The following is a 22,734-nucleotide window of genomic DNA, read 5'->3' on the forward strand; positions in this document are numbered from 1 at the left end:
TTAATTTTTGTGACAGGATGATATGGATCCGACAGATGATAGAGGTCAGCAGGATGCTACTCCCACCACTTCTTCAGCGAGGGTAAACCTTTTTGAAATTATTCAAATTAGATAGTTGAAAAATGTTATATTATTGCGTTATTTTATTTACAGTTTTTGAGTTTTTATGATAGTTTTACTAATATTCCTCTCACAATTTGATGTTCAGGATAAGGGTAAAGCAGTAGCAGTGACCACCGAGCCACTAGCTATGCATTCTGATGAGGTCGATATTGTTGATACTCCCAATTTTATAAAAATGTTGAAAAAAAAATTAGGCAAATTAATTTAGAAGCAATGAAAATTTTGGATGAGGCAAATATGGAACCCGAGGAGATGAGAAAGAGGCTATCAGAATTGAAAGCACAAGCTTAGCGTTATGAAGTAAGCTCCAATGAATATTTAGTTATAACAAAAGTTCAATAAAGATTTATATTTTATAATCTTTTATGTTATGAAGTAAAATATGTAATATGTGCAAAAATACTTTATTGATGCAATTTTTTTAAAGTGTTGTAAGAAACTTTAACTACTAAATTCTTGTTATACAGGAATTTTTGGGAATCGATCCAGAATGTGGTCAAGGACAACGTGGTGAGGGAGGTAGTAGCAGAGTTATGGCTGCCAATGGTAAAATAATCTTTTAGTTGACAAGTTAGAAGGAATTTTTTATTTCGAACATTCAAAACTTCTTAACTCTTACTTTTATTATTTCAGAATGTCTTTGTTAACAATGTATTGTTCAAGTCATCTAGTGCAGGAGACTCCTACGAGGTTGACGAGTGCCCGTACGAGATTGCCGACTACAATGTCGACAACAAGGGGACATCCAACTAGTAAATCCTTGTTTTGCTATATTTGGTTTTGTGTTAATTATGAGTTGATAATATGTACTTTAATCTTGGGATGCATCACATAGTGTATTGTTTTTTTTGTGGTAGGAGATGCACTGTCTGGTACGTCGCCAAATGCAGATCATAGTACATCTATTGGTGATAATTCACCGTCATTTCCTGGAGCTACCCGTATTTCTAGTACGGGATCTATGGAGACATCGTTGTTGATTGACGATAATGAATTAATGCCTTTGAAATGTCCTAAGCTTCCAAGTACTTTAAATAATTATTTTTTATATTGTAATAAGGATTTTCTTGCAAGATGTAAACATGATAGGAAGTGGTGAATGCAAGGGCTTTTGATGTGGAGTGATGCCTCATGACCTTTAGTGTGTCATATTTTGCAAGTTGTTTAATTATTCTGGAATTCCTTTTTATTAGGGGTTTGGTAGGATCATCTAAATTATCAATGACCTTTTGTCTATACCAGTAATTCTCTAGTTTAGGAATTTGGTACATTGCAATTTCATGCTTTGAGTAGAAGATACTAACTAATTTTTTTACAGAGAACCAAAAGTGGGAGTCTTCTTTCATATGATTCATTTTAATGGTTTTTACTATTAATTATCCCATGACATTTTTTGTAGGAAACGATACATTTTATAGGAGGCTTTATGACCTCACGCTGAGAAGATTCGGGCCCACCATACGTACTAGGTTGCTGTACATCATAACTGAACTAATTTTATCCCACTATTTTTTTTCATATCATTAATTGGTGCAACATTTTTCCTTTCATTCGAGTCTTTTCTTATACTAGCTATATCTAACAATTTTGTGTTTTTTCTTAAAAGGTGGAACTACCAATCTCAAAAATTAAAAGATGGGCTCATCAAAGATATAGAGCATGAGTTTGGTAGTAATATTTTTGATCATAAGAAATTGTTACAAAAAGCTGCCAGACATCTCAAGGTTGTGAGGGACACATATAGAAAGAGCCTCGTCCACAACCCGAAGTACGAGCATCCTCCCTTTGTTTCAGCGAGGGACTAGAATGAGTTCATTTTGGATGCAAAGGAGAAAGGGCAACATCCGCCAAAAGAAAGTGCACCAGCAAATCCAAAAAGGTATGCAATAGTATTAACTACTAGTACATTGATGAGAAAATTTAGGGTTCAACTTCAGTATCAACAATTTCAACTAGCTCAATTTAATCTATCTATTGATGAAAGGTATGTAAGTCATATGCTGACACAATTGCTTATAAATCTCAATCTCAATCTGGGCATAAATCCTACATAAGATATATTGACAAAATGAATCCCTTTATTCATATCTAGTGACAAATTTTAGAGCCTATGTCTCCTATGGGTTCTTTTCTCAAATTTTATCTTCGCTGAACTCAAACTCTAATTCAACTAAGAAATTCCTACTCAAAGTTGTGACAATTGAATCTTGTGATATGATGTACCATGTTAGATTTTGAGTCATAAAAATAGGCAACGCCTTGACCACTATACTTGTTGACTTTCCCTTTCTTTTACAATAATTGCTCGCTATCTTGAGTTTCCTATCCCCTGTTTTCTTTTGGGTCATGTGTGCATCAAATCTACACTTAATCTGCATGTAAATCCTGATGAAATCCATCATTGAAGATATCAAATCCCATATTCTATAGTATTCTGTTAACTATGATAATAGTATATAATGTTGTCATTAGTGATTGTTATTTTATATTGTCATCAATTCCATTTTGTGCTTTGTTGCATATCAAAAAAGAAGTGCATATACACTATACATCAGATTTAAGTGTGAAGCATCACAAAATCTAATCTCTATCTTCAGATAACAATGTAGTCTGAGAATCCTAAAGAATTTAAAGCTGAGCATTTCCACCACATCTAAAATCCATTCTTCTTTTTTAGTATTTTCCATTGCTGCTGAAGCTTTGATCACATGGATTATGTGTCTATACCCAACCAATAGATTATCCTTTTTAGGGAATCCCTTCTTTTTCTCCTGTGGAAACTGTAAAGATGGAAACTCATTAAGAGATTTTTCCTGATATCACCCTGCTTCCAATCTTTCTCGTCCATTCCTTAGCTCTTTGCAAGCTCACAAAAGGCATATTAGCTTTGGTAACATGTTAATTATTTGTGTGTAGATTAATTCAAACACATATATCAGTGAAGTAAAGAGACAAAGTACCAAGCCTAACACATCTACCTTGGGGGAGCACTCTTAAAATACAACATAATGTACAACAAAATTTACAGTGTGTACAAATGACTTTTCATGTGATTTGAACCTTCACCTGCACCTCTTGTTCCTTCACATTCTCATCCTTTTGAATTCAATATTTCTCGCTATGTTGTTTTGTCAAAATCCCTAAAATAGGAGTTATTTCTCCAACATACTACCACGCAAAATCCTCAATTTTGGTATTTAAATTTTGTTATTGTAAATATGAAAGGTATGTAATTCATATGCTGACACAATTGCTTATAAATCTCAATCTCAATCTGGGCATAAATCCTACATAAGATATATTGACAAATGAAGCTTCTAATATGTTCTCTCTATGACCAAAGGAACTCACCCTTATAAAACCTTCACCTGCGGGTCCAAACCCACTTCTTGGAGTTGTAACTATATGTGCTTTCTCAAGGATCTCAGTAAAAATATCCCATGAATTTTGACCAGGAAATCGAACCCATACATATGGCACATTTTTTCCTCCAAAGAAATCAAACCCAAGTGAAGTAAATGTTTCCACAATGATTCTAGTATTCTCTTTATATCATCTAACATATTTCAAACTTTTCATAGGTTGCAGGACACATCAAAGGCAACAAAGGCGAGGCTGGAAAAGGTTGGGCAGCACAAACTTGGCTCTGGGGGATATTCAAAAATCAAAGCACGCGTTGTAAGTAGCAATAAATGAACTGCAAAGAAAAATTATTTATAAAATGCAAATAATTTTGTTAATTAATAAAAAAATGCAGGGCGTTGATTTTAATCTGGAGGCCACAGAAGAACACAAAAAAATTGCCTTCAAGCAAGGCTATGCAGTAGTGGCTGAACGCCTACGGCAAGCTTCCATTGCCCCAACCGAACAGTCTCCTGCATCATGTGCATAGGTAAATATGCCAAAATATATATTAGAAATTGAATACTTGAGAAACAATTTATTTGATAATAATGTGCATGACATTGCAATGCAGCCTGTTAATCCTGACACAGATCATACGCAGCATCATGAAGCCCCTGATGTGCATCGTACCGTTGATGGAGGTGCTCATTTATTATTTAAAACTAATTATGTAATTATTAATACAATTTAACATCTTTAATTGAACTTGGTATAACCTTTTTGTGTTGAGGATATAGAATCATGTCGTGTTGAACGAGTGCCAGAGGATGTTTAAACTAATCAACAGGTAGATCATGTGGCACATTCAGGTAAAGAAAATCTATGTTTTGTTCTTTTAAATTAATTTTTTGATTTATAGTTCTTTTACTTAAATAAAAACTCATAATTCACTAATATAAAATGGTGGGAATTTAACCTCATGAAGTACTTGTTATTGCAGCGGACCCCCCTTTGGTGCAGCGGCCTCATGCTGTTCCTGAACGGATGAGGAGGAGACATGTGTTAGAACTAGTAGAGGAGGGGGATCCTAATGAGGACATTGATATTCCTCTTAGAAATTTTATGAAAAAAAGAAACGGCAAGAAAGCAAAAAAGAGATGATTATTCATGAATGACTTACTCTTGAATATTGTTAATGAATATTGTGTTAATGAATTATTCATGAATGACTTACTCTTGAATGTTGCGTGTTAATGAATTATTCGTGAATGTTGTGTGTTTATGAATTTTATGTGTTAATGAATGTTATCATGTGATTATAATGATTGAATGTTCTATTTCAAAAATGGATGAATTGAATGTTATTAAATGTTAATGGGGAATTTAGAGTGATGTTGGGGGGGGGGGGGGAGGGGCCAAATGAGCTTTCACCTTCACGTGGTTGGCCCTGTTAAGTAGAGAATATTTAACTATTCTCAAAACCAAGTGAAGCTCAAACTTTAAAGATAAGCTTATAGTTAATAGTGACAACCAATTAGCAAGTTGAAATGAAGTTCTTCGTTACAAGTACCTTTTTAGTTTTTAAAGCACGATATCATGTTTTAATATTGTATAGTTTTTTTCTCTTAAGTTAAAGTATTCTTTTACTATAACAACATAATTTATGACCATTTTAGTAACTATTCTAACATCGCTTTATGACAAATCCTATTTCTCATATGTTGAGCATGGCTGCAGTTGTGCAATTGGCATTTCAGAGTATTGGTGTGGTTTATGGGGACATAGGAACATCACCACTTTATGTGTATGCGAGTACTTTTCCTGATGGCATCAAACATCCTGATGACGTTCTTGGGGCTTTGTCTTTGATCATATATTCTCTCACTCTTTTGCCCCTCATCAAATATGTCTTCATTGTATTGTGGGCCAATGATAATGGAGATGGTAAGATTATAACAGCTCTAGTTTCACTTTGTTTTTAGGTCAAAGTTTGATCTTTTGATGTGAAAACATGTGTTCTAAGTTTAAAGGGACGATTTCTTTTGCAGGTGGAATGTTTTCTCTTTATTCTTTGATTTGTCGCCATGCAAATGTCAACATGATACCCAATCACTAGGAAGAAGACAGGTAACTCTCCTCATATACACTTGAAGTTGCAGGTAGACAGCCCAATAGAGCCATTAGGATAAAGGAAGCTCTTGAACAAAGTAACTTTTCCAAGAGATGTTTGTTAATACTAGCCCTTGTGGGGACTTGTATGGTTATAGGAGATGGCGTCCTCACCCCTTGCATCTCTGGTACATATTATTGTTTTTACAATATGTAATGCTTTTTGTTGTTATTTTTCAATATATTGTATGCTTTTTATATCAATGTTTCAATAGTGTGATCTATTATCATATGTTAGAAATAAAACGATCTTGAAGTCTACTTAATTCACAATAAATCCCTTAGATTGTACAAAATTTGTTAACTTTTCCCTTTCATTTGTTCAAGTAGTTTCACTAACACTTAATTTGTTGATATATTTTAGTTCTTTCAACAGTGGAGGGAATCAAAAGGGTGGACAAGTCGCTCAACCAAGGTGAGTTTTCGGCATTTTCTCACATTATAATATTTGAGATGGGTAGGAAGGTTATGGTGAGCAAAAAACATGAACACGAAATTAGATTGATAAACTAATGACATTTCATTCTTTGTCCTATTCCTCAATTTTATGCTTGGGTTTTATAACCCCAATTGATCTTCCTTAAAACATTATTCCATTTCTTTTATGAATTCTGAAGTCAGGAATCTCTGAAATTGTAATGACTTTGCAAGGTATCCCAGCAAATCTCAAATTCACATTCTTTTTTTTCTATCTTAAAGTCTTGCCTGTAGGAAATTGTGATCTTGTGTTGAATACACATGTTAACCTGCGAATTTATCTGACTTTCTCTTTGGACCTACTTTTGGTGTAATCTTAGAACCCATATTGTTGTACTCGAATTTGGAAGGCACGCTGGAGATGGCATAGCTGTGAAATGCATGTGTTTGGAAAGTTGTTTGGTTTTTATCTTGATTGATGAATAGTTTGTTGTCATTATGTGGATAATGGCTTCGGTTACGGGCATCTTATCTTTCCAAAAGCTGTCATACCTAATGACCTGAGAACATCCTGAAATTTTGATGTGTTATATCTGATTTGGAGGAGGAAGAAGTACAAACGATTCAAAAGGTTGTCTAGAATGAGAGAGTAGTGTGCTTCCATAGTTTTCATCTATCTTATTTTTGTATATTGGAATGACTTGAATATTTTTAAATGCAGGAAGAACTACGCCAAAAAGAACTTAAAAATTGGGATGAATTTTGAAGATTGCTGGAGGATCATAAAGCAACTAGTCTGCTTACAGCAAAGACACACTTCATTTGAAGTAGGCTCTTTGCTTTATGATCCTCCAATTCTTTGATAAAGCAAAGAACTGGAGGACCATAAAGCAAAGAGCCTACTTCAAATACATCTAGTTCACCACCCAAGGATTTATTTGAAGATGTTGTAGAAGGGATGAAAAAGCAGGTAAGAAAGTTGCATATATTTTAATGATTTGATTGCAAGATTTAATTGCACTTTCACAATCAGGCTTGCAATCATTATTACTCAAGGCAATGTATGTTTGATTCCTTTGATGTAACCATTTTTTGAATATGTATCTTTGGCAGTACCAGGAGGAAAAATAAAACATAAAAGATGCCTTGGAGTTAGGAAAGGTGTGCCTTTTGTGCTTTAAGATTTTCCATTGGATGTAAAATATATTGTAATCTTTTTGATGTAATGAGTGCAGCTCGCAGTAACATCAGCATGGACTCTTGACAAGTTCAAAGCCTCCATTGGGGAACTATATGATTTGGCTGCTGCATCTGAAACAAATCTTAAGGTTTGTTCTGGTTACATTTCTAGATTTTTTGTCTCAGCTACAGAAGACTTCACAATAAAAGTATTTGGTATTTTCCTTTGAACAATGTTGTCACATATTGTTATGTTCCTAGTAACTACTATTTATACAAACAAGGATCTTATCCTTATGTTCCATATGACTCTGGTTCCTAACTGATTTGATCATTGCATCAGCTATATTATGTTTTGACTCATTTGCACTGGTAAGTAGTTGCTGGAAGTGAATCGCTATCACAAATGCATTAGTATGTTCTCATTAGTGGATAATGGATTTTTATTAGGTTAAACTGAAACAATTGAAAAATTTGAAAGTAATGCAAGTTGTTTTGGGATATATGATTTTTTTAGGTCTTATTGACATCCTGTGTATTGCTTCCAGCTTGTGTTTGAAGAAGTGATTGAACAAGTAAAGGAAAAGGAAGAGAAAGAAGCAAAAAGGAGGGAAAGGCTGGCAGATGATTTCACGGCTTTGCTTTATTCTCTGAAGGTTTACATTATTCATTTTGGAAAAAATCCTTCTAATGCAGTCTCTTTTTCCTCTACTACTTTTACACCTAGAGTAAAATTTCACAGAGTTTTGTACATTAAAAATCCTGAATATGAATGAATTTCTATTCTTATCATAAACAAATTTCTATCTATGTAACGATAAATTAGTTATATATTGTTTTTCCATTTCAGGAAATTGTTGCTTCCTCAGAATGGGAGGATTGCATACCTTTTCTCAAAGATGCGGAAGCATACAGGTAAAAGAGCCACTATCAAGAATTAATCTTATTGTGAGTAATTAAAGGTAGTTATCATGTACCTTACACTAGTAGTAGCTATAAATATATTGGATATGAATATTCAAGGCAATTAGTGATGAAAGCTTCTCTCGGGAGATATATGATAAGTACATTGCAAATCTTCACGAAAAGGTTAAGGAAAATAAGCGCAAACGAGATGAAGAAGAGGTACATGACCTAATTATCATTTCCACTTTCATATCTAATTTTTTCAAGATCTAATTGTTGTTTAAATACCTTTTGAAAGCATATTTGGGTGATTGTTGTATTGAGAATGCAAATTAGACCTCCTTATGAAGATAATTGTATTACTAACAAGTTATTTTAACTACTTTTACAAACTAGCTATTAGAAGTTAAATTGTTGCAAACTAGCCTTTATCAAGATTTGATATGACCTAGATGAGATGAGTTAGGGTTAGTAGACTAACCAACATGAAAAAGCCAAAAGAAATACAAAAGTTGTCAACAACACTCTTGACATTCTCTATGTATATCCTAAACAAATGTGCTATCATCAAATGCACTTAATGATGATGTCAGCCATTCCAATATGCATGCAGCTTTAATGTTAAATTAAGATAATTCTAATGTAACAATCAATCATTCTAGCAATTCTTTTGGCCACAACTTCTTCCAGGCTAAAATCTCTTCCTCTGTAATTAACTTCCGAATGCCTCCATAAAATCCTTCAACCTCACCTCCTGCTTCATGATGACGTTTCCTATTGATTGGAGCACATCTCCATCGAGAACCAGAGGTATATTGATGAAGAGATATTGAATATTATTAATATAACAACTAACTTGATAGCATTAATATACATTATGGATGAAGAGATATTGAATCTTATTATGGACCTTATCCTTGGTGGCTATGAAACAACATCTAACTTGATAGCATTAATTTTGAAGTTTCTAACTGAATGCCCTAAGGCATTGGAGCATTATTAAAGAAAACATCAAGGGATAATATTTGAATTGTGGATATTTTTAAATTGTGTTGGTTTTAGACAGTTATAGTTATAGTTATATATGCACTCTTATGATGATGTGATTGGGACTGTAAGTTTTTTTGTCACGTTTATCTGTTTGAAAAATAGATGAAATTATTGGCTTTCATTCCTGATAAATAATTATTTCCTAATTTTATTCTTCCCTATAGGAACCAAAATTTAGACGCGTTGTGCCAATTATTGCAAAGCCTTTGCTCTCATAGGAGCCTTCTAAACTCCACAAAATTTGAGTTGTAAAGCATAATTGCTCGGTGGAAACAGGATATCGTGCACATTTCTTCCTCCTTCCCATTGTTTTGTATAAAATAAATCATTTGACAAACGAAACAATGGTGTGGAGGAAGAAATGTGCATGATACCTTGACTCTCATGCATCAAGCAATTACGCTTTATAATCAAGTTTTGTGTAGTTTTGAACGCTCCTATGAGAGCAAAGCTTTCAAAAAAAATGGGACAGTGCGTCTCAATTGTGACACATTTTGGTCTCAATTGCGACCAATATTCGTCGCAATTGAGACACCAAACTGGCAAACTTTTAGGTCACGAGTATAGCACCGGCGTCAAAAGCTAAGCATCTTTGGTCGAAAGTTCGACGAAAAATTGGGCAAGTTTACGTCGGAATTGAGAAAATAACAGTTTATGTTGACTAGAGTACTCGACGAAATTTGTGTCGATAAATCCACGTTTATGTAGTCAAAATTCTGACGTGAAATGAATGTGGCAAAAAATTGACCAAATTTGTGTGACGATGACTTTGGTCACTTTAGCGACATACTCTTGTCGAAATTGAGACCTTTTTGTGTCGCAAATTAAGCCTAAATTTACTAGTGTGTGTTCTCTTCTATGTGATCTATTATTTCATGATATTGTTTATATTTGCATGTAATTTTTATTTATGTATATGGTTTAATCCTAACACAATGAGGCTCTATATTTTAGAGTTACCTTATGCGCTCTCGCATCTATGAGTTTGGTTAACATGTGGACCTATACCTGAGGCCACATAACTTTATGTAATGTTTTATGTATTTAATCATTAATTATTTGAGGATTGGTCCTCTATTCTATAATGCATTTCCTATTATTGGAGATTGTGAACTCAAAGCCAACCTTTGTGTCCTAATAGTTGTGTGTTTGTGTGTAATATCATTGATTATTAGAATCACCATTAATTGAGTAGTAATCAAGAAGATACTTGGAGAAAGCATGAGGTAAATAAGAGAATATTTAGGGATGATAGCTAGGAAGTAGATATTTGCATATGAGGATTGAGTTGTATTCTTCTTTGTAATGGTCATAACTAGGAAGGCCTTATAGCCTGACATGTTGGATGTAAATATCATGATTATATTATGGGAATATATGTTGTTTTGGGTCTAAATTTCTATGTTGTTGTTATTTCCACTATGTTTCATTAGTTGGGACCTTGGCCATCTCCATTGGGGGTACACCTTCCTTGTACTACATCAATTACTCTTTTATTTACATCAATGACAAAGGTGTCAGTATGCCAATCTAAGAATTTGAAGTGTTTATCCAATCTTTCATATCATACTCTAGGAGCTTTTTTTGTCCATATAATGACTTCTTTAGTCTTTAAACCATTTCTTTTTATTCAATCAGGGGAAAATCATTAGATTGTTCAATTTAAAACCTCTTCCTCAAGTTCACTATTCAAAAATGTTGACTTAACATGCATCTAATATACCTTGAAGTTTCTTTTAGATGCATAAGAAAAATATATTCTAACTGCTTAAAGTCTTGGTACAAAGATAAAGGTTGCTTCAAAATCAATTCATTCCTATTGTTAATATCCTTTACATACCAACCTTTCTCCATTTCTTAGAAATTCACCTTGTTTATTCATCTTGTTCCTAAATATGCATTTAGTGCCAATAATATTCTTGTCTTTATGTCTATGGACTAGTTCCCAATTCTTGTTCTTTTCAATTTGATCAATTTCTTATCTCATGGCCTTCATCCAATATTCATCTTTACATGCCTTGTATGTTATCTTAGGTTTAACTTGTGAAATTAAACATATCTCTTTATTTACCTTGTTCCTTTACATCACTCCTTTATTTGTGAGTCCAATGATCTATTCCATGAGATGGTTTCTTGCAATATATCTAGGTGCCCTCTATTCTAGTGTTATTTTATCTTCCCTAGCTTTGTGTTCAAATTCATCTCTTGTTTCTTTAATTTTTACCCTCAAATCATTGTTTATCTCATAGAATAGTTCTTGTTCATTTTGATTTTTACACCTTTGACTAGTACTTGCTTCATTATCAGAATCATATGTACTAAAGTACTCTCTCGTGTATTCTAAAATTATCATTAACTCTTACATTAGCACTCTCAAATATTATTCTCAATCTCTAATTATAACATCAATATGTTGTTATTTTCAATGAATAGCCAAGGAATACACCTTCATCACTTCTAGGATCAAACTTTCCTATGTCATCTTCTCTCTTGATATAACATTTCTTCCAAAGATTCTAAAGTATTTCACAATAGATGTATTCCCAAACCAAAGTTCATAAGGTGTCTTATGAGTGCCTTGCCTGATCTAAACTTTGTTCATAGAGTATATTATTGTAGTAATAGGTCCTCTCCAATAGATATGTGATACATTACCTTCAATCATAATTGTTCTAGCTTCTTCACTTACTAACATGTTCCTTCTTTCTATTATCTCATTCAGTTATGGTGTTTTAGGAGTGAAAAGCTATATCTTGATTCCATTATCCTTAGAAAAGATGTTAAATTGGTTTGATGTAAATTCTCCTCCTCTATCTAATCTTAAATATTTAATTCACAAACCTTATTCATTCTCAACTTTCACTAGTACATTTGACCCCATTTTTAGACCAAAATTTTTGACGATCTATTAAAATGTTTTAGATTTGTCAGAATATGGAAGGAATTTTTTTTTATAAAAAAAAAATTCCTGCCCGTGTTGGTCAAAATTTTGACCGACACTTAGTCCATACTGATGCAACGACGAAAAAATTATAAACATAATCAAATCTCATCTCACACTTTTGGTCACAAGTGCGGAAAGAGTGTTGGAGCCAAAGATTCAACTACTAAGAGATTTTGGCATTTAGAGGGAAAATCTAAGCGAAATTGTATTTGGGCTGCCTCGGATCTTAACAGCAAAGATAGAAGTCCTCTGCTCCAACATTGAGCTTCTCAAGACTATATTTTTGATAGACGATTTGTTGATCAGAGCAATTACGAACTACTACTTTCTTCATGGAAAATGCTTGCAGAAAACTTTGGGAGGGTTTTGGTTTTCATGGAATAGAGCTCACCATGTTTTTTCAATAGATCCTCATGTTTTAGGGCGCAGTTCTCTAACCCCAGAGCAACTTGATCTCATTCAAAATATTAGCATTTGCAAGGAAGGCAAAATGTACAAATATGTTGTGAGCATGGTGGCCATAACTCCTATTAAAGTCTTACAAGCTAGGATAGACAATCTTCAACTTTTTAGCCTCTCTTAGGTAGTTAGGGTTTTCCCTTTGATTCTCACAATGTCGGAGGAAAGTGTTAAGAAAAAATTGGACTTTATGCTCAATCACATAAAACTCTCTATAGACTTTGTGGCAAAGAATTCACACCTATTTTCAATGAGTTTGGACAAGTTAATTACGCCCAAGCTTTTAGTTTTGCAAACTATAGAACCAATAAATGGAGCAGGGTGGGTTAATTCGAATCAACTTTTTTCAATGTTGATGTTGTCCGAGGCCAAGTTTGTTGCCCAGATCATTCAAGTACATTCTAAATCTGGTGCTCTATGGACTGTCTATAAAAATACAATGTCTAAAAAGCTCGTAGACAAATAGAATATAAGTTTCTTAGCAATTCATGTGTTTGGATTTGTCAAGCCCGTATGATCAGGCTAGTCCATCCAATGTGAAACAATGATGATATTAACCTTGTTCTTTCTAAGAGCACCAATAGGTGGAAAACATCTTGCTTCACAAACTATTATCCATGAATTGGGATTGTAATTGCACTGGTAATAAAGGTATGCTTCTGCCATTCTACCCAAAAATTCCATTATAATAGCAGATATTGTATTTTTCACAATTCATCTGAGTTCTTTTGGATTCACAGACTACTATCCCTAGATTGGAATTGTAATTGCACTGCTAATCTACGCTCATTCTTTTGAATTTCCTACTTCTGTCGATAAATTAGGACTGTAACTACACTGCTAATCAAGGTATGCTTATGCCATACTACCAAAAATTTCTATTATAATTCAAGTTATTGTGCTTTTCACAACTCGTATGAATTCTTTTGGATTACAAACTATTGCCCACGAATTGGGATTTCAACTGTAATGCTAATCAAGTTATGCTTCTTCCATTGTACTAGAAATTCCATTATAATACTAGTTATTGCATTTTCCACAATTTTTCCTATTGAAGCATTAAGGAAGATATGCTACTTGCATTTGATTTTGCAAAATGTTATTTCTGACCACCTAAATAGGGAAACCATTTGATCATCATGGGACATCCCATAGAACAAAACCTTATGCTAGTTGTACTTGGTTTTCTTGATTCCACTCTTAAGTAAAGTAACTCACTTTGTAGTAAGTAGATAATAAGAAAAGTTGTCACAAGGTTCACTCTCCTACTTTTTTTTTTGTATCCTTATTTACTAGTAAATACATTGAATAATGCTTCTAGATTGAACAGTGTCTACAATTTTTTTTTTATACAATCTTTTTTTTCTCTTCCTCTTGATGATGGATCACAGAGTGTAATCTGAAAAATTACTATTGTATGTTGCAAACATAGTTTAATTCAGAACCATTATTCAATATAAGAATGAACTTTAGAAATCTAATGAAATTAAGCAAATGCATTGGTATACTCTTTTTCCTTGACTCCTGGATCGGCTTAGTATATAATAAGGTAATGTGCAAAATAATTTAAATAATCCTTGGGAAATGTTATGTTAGGGTGTATCAGTAACAACAATGTGCATCTAGCTTGAAGTCATAGACTACAGCCAAGGATAACTCATGTATCTAACGTTGTACCCCCTGCCCAATTGATATTGCCCATAAACTCATCACTTTACTTGCCATTAAACTGAATATTTAATATAAAATATTTGTATAACCTGAAGCATAATATATTTAACCCTTGGTCACTAGGAAATGGGGATGGAGATAAGATGAGTATGCCATTTTTTTGGTATGAAGACCCCATACAGCTGATTCTTGATTATTCTTATTTTAATGTTCATTCTTGGGATCTTCCAGATTTTTTCTCGAAAAATAACAATTTTAACTTAAGTTGGAGTATGCAATTCATTTACAAAGATAACTTCTATAAAATATTATTAATTTTGATGTATATATGAGATAATTTTGGTTTAGATATTACATTAATATGAATTAATAATCATTAAATAGTAAGAATATATGATAACAACTACTCTAACGAGTATTATAATTAAATATCAATAGGTTTTCTTGGTAACATATAAATTCATATGAGCATCACACATCTCTATACCAAAGTGTCTCAATAGCATTTATAATTTTTCCAAGAGAAATTTCTAGTATAATCATATCAAGAATTTGTTGGAAATATTTTCTAAACATAAATCTCAAGGATGGTTGTCTTTGTATTGTGAGAACATGGGTGAATTCTCTATTCATCCATCTCTATGTGGAAGTAAAATTTCTAAGGCCTAGAATAAATTGGTAATGCCTTTGCTAGATAGAATCCAGTTTATAATAGAAATTTCTAGTTATCACTAGATTTAATAACTCTTCCATGATATGTTTCAGGACAAGCTACAAAATATTGTCAGTACCTTGTCAGGCTACATTGAATCACCTCCTCACAAAGTAAAGAAGCAAGTGGAGGCATTGCAAGATCTACAGGTATTGATATGTTTAGATTGTGATTTTCTGTGTAAACATATTCATGTAAAGGGATTTATGATTTTTGTGCTTCCAATAAAGGGTAAAGTACATAAGGAGATAGAGACCAATTTTTTTGAAGAAAAAGCTGCATTGGAGGCCAAGTATCAAAAGCTTTATGAACCTTTTTACAAGAAGGTATCTGTGTTTAGTTTTTTTCTGGTTGTTCAAAATTGAAAGCTTCATATAATCTCTTGATCTCTTGCTTTTCTAAGCAATTACTGAATTTTCAGGCACTGTTGTATATTGTTATCTTTATCAGAAAACATGGTCCAATAGATTGAAACTTGCTTACTCATAGGAGTTTTCACACATGTAGTTGATATATACAATGAGAGTCAAGCACTTTTCATAGTATGAGATTTTACTTGATGCTGCTATCTTCTTGCTATGCACATTAAACCATTTAAAACTTAAATAGGTTTATTCTAATGGATTGGAACCTGCAAATTTGTATATATTTATTTAGATAATTGGTTGATATTAAGCTACCACAAAGGTTGATGATTTAAGTCAGGTACTTCGTACTCATTATATGTTGTACCAGATGTTGTTGTCTACTTCTACTTTATTCTTATTAGTTACAGTTTTGGGGTCAGACAGCACATGATTCATTATAGATTGACTTGCCTAGAACGCAATATCTAGCATCCCCTATGCAGCATTTCCTTGTCATATTCTTGATTGTCTTTCTGCTCTAGGATTCCTATATGATCTAATCTGTTGTATCTTTTATTTTTTGAGATGTTATTTTTTCATTATTATTGCATCTTCTATTCGCATGATTCATAACATAGATTTTCCTAAACAACAATATCGTGTTTCACTTGTGCATTTTCCTCAGCATTCTCTAGAATTTATTTTTATCCTACGATTCCCATGTAACCATATCTGTTATGTTTCATAATGTCTTTCCTTCTTATAACCTAGATTTCATCCCCAACTAAATATGTTGTGTATTCCAACAAATATTGTGAGATGCGAGTCTTCTTTGTTTACACTATAGGTGAGTTTTCAGTGTTGACCATAAAATATCTCAGAATAAGAACAAGAAAATGGAAGAATAGATGATGTCTAATCAAGTGCAAATAGGATAATATCATAATTGAAAATGCTTTTTGGCTCTATGACATGACATCCTTAAAGCATAGATGGAACTTTTACAATCCTTTAGGAGCAACTTGATCTATAATAAACTATATTTTATTCAGATCTTTCTCTTGGATAATTATATGTCAGTAAGAAATTAAAGAGACAAAATAACTACTTCAGTTTACAATTCTCAGTACAAATTTTTGTAAAAGATGTTTAGCTCTTAGGGTAAAAAAAATTTTCTTCTACTCGACACTCTGTAATCTATATTCCTATAATGAAATATTCTGTTGCAGTGATATGACATTGTGAATGGAATAGTAGATGTTGAAGATGATAAAAAAGAGGAGGAAGATTTAAAGAAAGATGATGCTAGTATTTAATAACTATTTCGAATTCAAGGTTCATTTGATCTGTGATATTTGGTGGGAAGTTCTTATTGTGATATCTTTGTCATTATGGCAAAAAAGGGCATTCCTAAATTTTGGCCGATTGCCATGAAGAACAATGATGTTTTGGTAATGCAAGTAGGATGTTGCTCCTTTTCCTTGTATCCAATACTCACTTTGGCTATACCAAGAAATATTACCTATCTTAAAAATCCAGTGAATTTACTGACTTTTTTTAATAATAAATAGATTACAGAATGTGATGAAGGTGCCTTGAAGTTTTTGGAGATATACAATGTTCTCGCCTTGACAGTGACAAGGGTGAGAAAGGTTTCAAGTTGGGTTCTTTTTCAATGAGAATTCTTATTTTAAGAATTATTTGGTAAGTACTCACATTTTAGTGCCCTTGGAACACTTTCAATGTCTATTTTATCTTTCAATTTCTTAATATATTCATGTTAGTCTCAGAATGGTTTTTGACATTTGAGTGCCAACACACTTAACCACTCTCTACATTGGAGTCAAGCACACTATATATGTCGAGCCACAACATGAGCTGAGTTAGGAAATCCAACAGGTGCCGAGTGATCTTCAAGTGTCGAGCAACCTTCAAGTGTCGAGTGAAGATCAAGTGTCGAGTGACTTCAGGTACCGAGCATGATACAGATGTCAGCTGATATTTGAGTGTTGATTCACAGAAGATGCCGAGCAAAATAGAAACGCAATAGGAGCCAAGTAAGCCAGTTTTTTTTTTATGCCAAGCATCAGGAATCAATAAGTGTCGAGTAACACAGATTGCACATATAAGTTTGAAACTTTACTAATTCAAATGTAAGTCATTTTCATGGCTGACATATGACGAATCTTGAAGGATTTAAGTGATAAGATCGAATCTTTTCTATTTCCTATACAATCTACATGTAGCCAATAGGAAAAATGGAGAAGGCATACAACCAATAAGAAAAGTGCAAGGAATGAGAGAAATACAGAGATTCAATATGGATCATAGATCCATATCTAACCCTAAGTCGTCGAATGTCTTTATAAGGAAGATAAAATCTCATTGTATTAGAGAGGATGAAGAAGTGTATGGAAAAACTATAGTGGAGTTCAAGGTGAAGAGTTAAAAGATTTAGAGGAACAGAGCAGCAGTGAAATATTTAGTTGATCAGGAAAAAGCAAGGGATAAAACAAGTATCAGATCTCAGAGGATCAAGATCAGAGAAAGTAGATCAAGTGCATGTATTCAGCAATCAAAGGATGGTAAGCTATCAGGTTTATTATACCTAATACTCTCTAGCAATTGTATTAGAAAGGAAACCCTATGGTGATAGGTTAGCTTAACAGCTATTTTGTAGGTCCTTTGATTAGGTGATTAAATCCTTTAATAAGGTAACAGTTCATGTAAAGTGTTTGTAAATCCTTTAACCAGGTCACTATTGACACAGTGTAAAGCCTTTAACAGAGCAGACCTTTAACAGGGCAGACCATCAGAAGTGGTCAAAGATTATTGCTACATTAATTTTGTGGGTATCATCCCCACTCCAGTTTTACCTTCTTATTTTTGGAGGGTTTCTGGGTTACCAAAATCTCAAGTGTTATGTGGTGGTACATGTTTGTTTTTCCATGGATGTTTGATATGTTTATATACACGCAATCTACTTTCAGTTAAAAGTTTTAATGGTTAAAATCCAATTCTTCTGATTCAACCCCCCCACACCCCCCCCCCCCCCCGCCCCCTTCTCAGAAGCATTCTTCCTATTTGAATATTCCAACAATTCATTACCTTCCTAAGCTATCATATTTCCTTTGTGAAATGCAGTTAACAAAGATATATTACATGGAAAATGAAAATGAACCTATCCTGGATTGTTTAGTAGGGTAAGTATAATGCAAATATCTCCTTTTGCTAATTAGATTATGTGAATTTCTTCATTCATGTAGTGATGTTATTTCACACATAGAACTAAAATTGATTGGTTACCTGGTAAGAACCTAACTTGAAAGGTCATGAAGAAGAAGCCTGAGAGGGGAGTGAAGAATGCAAAACCAATGACAAATTGAACAATGCCCAAGTTTCTTCAATTTCTTTGATCCACCCAAGGTTCCTGAAGATGATGATGTTGATGATGATGTTGTGATTAATGATGAGCAAACTTTTTTTTATTTTTGTAGTCTTTAGTTCTCAAAGAATACACTTTTTTGCATCCTATATTTGTGTTCTGATAAGTTTATGGGGTGGTTTACAGGCTGAGGAATTACAAGATATGATGGAGCAAGACTATGAGATTGGGTTTGTTCTTGATCCATTGAAAACTGTTTGGGTTTATGTACCTTCTCGGTACCGAGTTTCATTGATTTTATGTGTTTTTTGCAAATCAACAATTAAGGATCAACTCATCCCTCGTGCAGTTTCTTGGTTCACTGGGGAAGCAGGTGATGATGATGAATGTATATCTGAAGATGATGATGATGCTGATGAAGATGATGATGGGAGTGAGGAAGAGGATGAAAATCACGAAGGGGAAGAAAATGGCCATAAAAGTGCTTAGACAATTTTCTTGATTATGTCATGCTCAAAAATTTATGCTTGTTCCTCAATTTTTTGTTGGCATTATGATACATTTTTGTCATTAGTTACAACACTTATTGGATTCTGAATGCTTACCGAGCTCTCACCAAAAATTCCTTTGTAACCCAAGCTTTACCTAGTTCTCAGTGTTTACCGAGTAATCGAGGTGAACAAAGAAGTCAGTGTTTACCGAGTGATCGAGGTGAACAAGCAGCCAGTGTTTACCGAGTGTTCGAGGTAAAGAAAGGAATCAGTTTTGACCGAGTGAAGATGTACTTAGTATTGACCGAGAACTTCGTGATAACCGAGTTCCTGAGGTTATCAAGGAAATTAATTTTACCGAGCTCAGACGGTTATCAAGGAAACTAACTATCACCGAGTCACAAGGTTCTATCGAGTGTTTCCTTTGATCACCGAGCTACAGTTCAGATAGAAGTGTTCACCGAGTGACATCTCTTCTACCGAGTCTCCAGTGGTTACCGAGTTCAGAACTACTCGAAGTGTTTAGTATGCACCATGCCTTCACTTCTACCGAGTGCATGACGATGCCGAGTAATGCAGTGGACACTGAGTATCAGAAGGACACCGAGTCAGTTCAGTGAACCTGAGTTTTTACCTTGGGCCGACTTTGTATAGAGATTTGCACTTGTTGTTTTGGTCGACCTTGCATGTATTGTTTATTTGGATGGTATATATATGCAATGTATTGTATCATTCAAATGTAATGGTAATGAATGATAATGTGAAAGTGTGAAAGAAATACATGTGTGCGAAAGTATGTGTGCTGAGTTGTGAAGGTATTCAGCAAGGTCAAGTTTTGGAGCAGAAAAGTTTTATCTATCACATCAAGGTGAATCAGAGCATAGCGGATCTTATCAGCAATCAGTTGTAATCAGATCCACTGTTTCATTCTAATAGGTGAATCAGTTTTTGTAAATCCTTTAACAACGTAGACTTAACAGTCTTTTGTAAATCTCCTAACAGAGTGCATACTTTATTGTATGTTTGTAAATCCTCTAACAAGGTGGATCTAGCAATCCTTTGTGCTCCTAACAGGGCAGATCACCAGAAGTGGTCATTGTAAGTCTTAACCGGCCAACTTCATACTGCAGTAACGAAGCTTTGTGGGTTTCATCCCCACCCCAGTTTTACTTTCTATTTGGAAGGTTTCTGGGTCACCAAATCTGTGTGTTCAAGTGTTGCAAATGATTTTGTTTCATGCTTACAGTAGGTTACTTGGATGAATGGTGAATATATCAGTATGCAGTTTTATTGTTTGAAATTTTAAAAGTTACTGATTCACCCCTCCCCTCTCAGCAACTTGTCATATCTTGAATATTTCCAACAATTGGTATCAGAGCAATAAGGTTCTCAAGATAAAAGTTTCACAGCTTGAGCAAAGATCAAGGACAATGGAGATATTCAGACTTGACAATTCTATTGAGAATGAAAAGCTAGATCTGAAAATGGCCATGGCTCAACTCAATGAAGCAAAAGAGCATCTTTCACAATCCTTGAAAAGAAGAAAAGAACTTGCAAGGCAAATGAATGACCATCAGTATGTTGAAGAAAAGATTGAAGATCTCTCACCATCAAGTAGTTCAGATGAAGCTGACAAAGCAATCAAAGAACTTTTAGAAAAGAATGGATCTCTGCAGGAAGAAGTAAGAAAGCTCAAAAGGGAACAAGAAATCCAGTCCATCAGGCTATATGAAATCTTGGAGCAAAGGAACAAGGCAGCTAAAGACTTAGAGGTAAGGAATAATCAATCCTCTCAGCTTGAAAATCTTGTAACTCAATTATCTAATGCAAATGAAGAAATTATGAATCTAAGATCTGAGAATGAGAATTTGAGAAATGACTTAATTACTGAAAGGCAAATCAATGCAAGCTTACAAAGTGATCTAATCTCTGAAAAAAAAGTCAATGAGAGAATGGTAAAATCTCAAAAGGACATGGATTAATTGAATCTGCAAAATGAAGAAAACTTTCATAAACAAAATGGTAAAGCAGGCCTTGGATACAAGGAAGAAGGTGAATCCTCCAAACAGGGTACTCAAAAGAATCAAAGACCTACTTGCAGCCACTGTGGTAAGTTAGGTCATACATCTAACAGATGTTGGAGCAATGGAAAAGGCAAATTTAATGGAAAGTGCTACAATTGCAATCAGCATGGACACAAAGCCAATGAATGCAAAGAGAAACCGAAATTTGAAGGTAAATGTCACAAATGCCAAAAGCAAGGTCATAAGGCATCACAATGCAAATCCAAATCATTTAATCCAACTGAACAATTTGTCAAAGCAATATTTGGTTGGGACTACAACACTTGGTGCAGATGTCATTATTGTGGAGAATATGGTCATACTGGCATAAACTGTGCAAGGCATCACCTAAGAAAAAGGGATACCACTGTAAGATGTTATACATGTACAGAACTTGGTCATATATCTAAAAACTGCATGAACATAAAGAAAGTCGAGGATGAGAAGAAAATCAAAGTAGACAATATTCGGAAGCAAATGAAGCAGCAATGGATTCCTAAGTCTACCAAGCCAGATAATTCAAGTGATGGAATGGTCACTCAAGAAGTGAGTGACTCTACCATTTCCAATTAAGACTCATCAGGATAAGACCAGGACTGTATCTACAAAGCAATATCCTAAGCAGTCCTAGAATGAAAATATGATCAAATCAGTATTTCAGATACATCAGGATCATGGTCGGTACATGACCTTACCGAGCTCAGTCCGGTGCAATAAGGCTTCTTTCACCAAGTTACACTTACCGAGCATGGTTGGTTCTTCTCTTACCGAGTTAAGGTCGGTTTAACCTATTTTATTTTGGTCACCGAGTTGCGAAGTTTAAGCCGAGCTAGTGGATGACAGTCTTTCGATCGCAGCTACCTCCGTACTAAACATTAATGGCGAATTTTTCATCAAAAGGGCAGATTTTGACCTCATTTTTCACCGCAAATTCGAGATTTACACAGAAAAAAAAGGCTTTCAAGCGAGTTCAAGCGATTTGAAGAGATTTTCTAGTGAAGTATTCTTATGAAACCTTTTCACTCACCGAGTAGCAATGGCATCCGCAAGCACCAGTAGCAGCAAGGCGAAGAAGGGTTCTGAAATGCTTGTGAAGGGAATGGAATAGAAGGCACCTACGTTCAAGCTCGTTCCTGCCATCGCTCGATCCTAATGGAGCTCAATCATAGATTCCACCCAAGGTACTCCTCGTGAATGACATTCGCACTCATTTTAAGTGTGGTATTCAAGAAATAGGGACATTGGACATGGATAATGCCCTAGCGGAGTTATGTGTAAATGGTTCTCTCAAAATCGAGCACAAGCATTTGGAAACTAAAGGTTTGACTCACATCGCGCATATGCCTAGAAACTTCCAAACCAAATGGATTAGGTATATCTTGAGTCGAGTGCATAATGGTCAGTTGTGGTTGGAACAACCCGTTTTGATAACCAAGAAGATGATTCACAAAATCACGGGTCTCCCGATGCTCA

The 22,734-nt window shown here is 34.2% G+C and overlaps 1 pseudogene; it reads left to right on the forward strand.

Annotated features, from left to right (window-relative positions):
* The first annotated feature begins 418 nt into the window (after positions 1-418).
* Positions 419-22,734, forward strand: part of LOC149565367 (nucleosome assembly protein 1;4-like) — a 34,272-nt pseudogene continuing 11,956 nt past the window's right edge.

Source organism: Cupressus sempervirens, chromosome 3 (genome assembly GCF_028749045.1).
Source record: "Cupressus sempervirens isolate cs-2001-9-10 chromosome 3, ASM2874904v1, whole genome shotgun sequence".
NCBI lineage: Eukaryota > Viridiplantae > Streptophyta > Pinopsida > Cupressales > Cupressaceae > Cupressus > Cupressus sempervirens.